Below are 2,626 nucleotides of genomic sequence, written 5' to 3' on the forward strand. Positions count from 1 at the left end.
TCTGGAGGAGACTTTCGCCACCTTGCGGAAGTTTCGCATGAAGCTGAACCCAGCGAAGTGCGCCTTTAGCGCTTCGGCCGGGAGGTTCCTCGGTTTCATTGTCAACCAGCGGGGGATCGAAGCCAACCCGGACAAAATCAAGGCCATCCAAGATATGTCCCCTCCGACCAAAGTGAAGGAGGTTCAGGAGCTCGCTGGGAGGGTCGTCGCGCTCGGACGATTTGTGGCAAAATCGGCCGAACGCTGCCACCCTTTCTTCAAGGTGTTGAAACGCCCGAAAGACTTCCTCTGGACGGCCGAATGTCAAGCAGCATTCGACCAGCTCAAGGAATACTTGGCGTCTCCTCCCCTGCTGTCCAAGCCGCAAGAAGGGGAGATGCTCCACCTCTATCTGGCGGTCTCCCCAACCGCAGTCAGTGCGGTACTGGTTCGGGAAGAGGCAAAGCTCCAGAAGCCTGTGTACTACATCAGCCGGGTCCTACGGGATGCCGAGACGCGGTATACGAAGGCTGAAAAGATCGCCTTCGCGCTGCTGACCGCGACCAGGAGGCTTCGCCCCTATTTCCAGGCCCATTCTGTCACCCTCTTGACCGATCAACCGCTGCGGCAGATCCTCAGCAATCCTGAGAATGCGGGACGGCTGGTGAAGTGGGCAGTAGAACTTGGTGAGTTCGACATCCGCTACCAGCCCCGACCCGCCATCAAGGCCCAGGCGCTCGCGGATTTCCTCGCTGAGTGCACGGTGCAGGAGGCGGAACCTAGGTCGCCGGAAACACCCAGCCTCGACCTCCCGATTTGGACGCTTCACATCGATGGGTCGTCGAACCCCGAAGGTGGAGGGGCCGGGCTGGTCCTTACCAGTCCTGATGGAGTGATAGCCGAGTACGCCTTGAGGTTCGGATTTCCAGTGACCAACAACGAGGCGGAGTACGAGGCCCTAGTCACGGGACTCAAACTCACCAAGGAGCTCGGCATCCGGCGCCTGAAGGTCTTCACCGACTCCCAGCTGGTGGTCGGGCAGGTCCGTGGGGAGTTCGAGGCCCGGAACCCGACCATGCAGAATTACGTCCGGAAGGTGCAAGCACTCATTCCCGACCTCGGCAGTGTCGACATCCAGCAGGTCCCAAGAAGTGAAAATGCCAGGGCCGACAGGTTGTCCCGCTTAGTGGGCGCAGACGCGCACAACTTGTCGAGGGCGATCTACCTGGAGACCCTGGATGCCCCGAGCATCGGCGAGGTTGGAGCGGTGATGGCGATTGATCCGGAGCCGTCTTGGATGGACCCGCTTGTCGCCTACCTCGCCGAAGGGATCCTCCCAGAAGACGAAGATCAAGCTCGGCGACTTGTTATGAAGTCCGCCCACTACGTACTCTATGAAGGGAGGCTGTATCGGACCTCGTTCACCGCCCCCCTCTTAAAGTGCCTCCGCCCCTCGGAAGCGGCCTACGTCCTCGGCGAAGTCCACGAAGGCGTTTGCGGATCACACTTGGGGGCTAGGTCCTTGGCGCACAAGATCATGAGGCAAGGCTATTATTGGCCTACCTTGTTGGAGGACTCAAAGGATCATGTACGGAAATGCGACGCCTGCCAGCGCCACGCCAACGTCCAGAGAGTCCTTTCTGTCCCTTTGGCACCAATCACTGCACCCTGGCCCTTCGCCCAGTGGGGAATGGATATCCTCGGACCATTCCCCGTCGCTTCAGCTCAGCGGAAATTTTTGATTGTTGCAATCGACTACTTCACCAAGTGGGTGGAGGCAGAGCCGCTGGCCACTATCACGGAGGCGCAAGTTCGGAAGTTCGTGAAGAAGAACATCATTGTCCGATTTGGGGTACCTCGGGTCCTCATCTCGGATAATGGTCGACAGTTCGACAACAAGCATTTCCGTGACTTCTGCGAGGAGTTCGGGATCGAGCATCGGTTCACATCTGTGTCGCATCCCCAAACCAACGGCGAGGCCGAGGTCACAAATCGGACAATCCTCCAAGGAATCAAAGCGCGAATCGGTCGGACGGGGCAAGCTTGGGTCGAAGAACTCGAGAATGTCCTTTGGGCGTATCGGACCACGCATCGGACCCCTACCGGGGAAACGCCTTTCAGCCTAACCTATGGCACGGAAGCCGTTGTCCCCGTGGAGCTCGGACTCCCCTCACCTCGGGTGGCCGCGCACCGACCCGAGGCCAATTCGGAGCAACTCCGAGGGAACCTGGATCTCTTGGAAGAAGCGAGGGAAATGGCGCAGGTTCGGATGGCGATGTATCAGCGGAGGGTGGTCCGATATTACAACTCTAAGGTCCGACCGAAGCTTTTCAGAATCGGAGATTTGGTGCTAAGGCGAGCTAAAGCATCTCAACCTGCGGAAGGTGGGAAGCTAGCGCCAAATTGGGAAGGCCCGTATAGGGTTCGCTGGGTAAACCGACCTGGCTCCTACCAGTTGGAGGCCCTAGATGGTCGAGAAATTCCAAGGAGCTGGAATTCCGCTAACCTGCGGATGTATTACCAGTAGAACAACAATGCCAGAAAGACAGTTCAAAAATGTATAACACTTTTCATTTCAATAATTTCTGGTTACAATGGCGTGCTCGTGTGATTACAAGGAATTCCCAGAGGGGAATTAGGGTGTAAA

Source organism: Phoenix dactylifera, chromosome 11, assembly GCF_051530095.1.
Source record: "Phoenix dactylifera cultivar Ajwa chromosome 11, Ajwa_hap1_PhDact_Kaust_v1.1, whole genome shotgun sequence".
Taxonomy (NCBI): domain Eukaryota; kingdom Viridiplantae; phylum Streptophyta; class Magnoliopsida; order Arecales; family Arecaceae; genus Phoenix; species Phoenix dactylifera.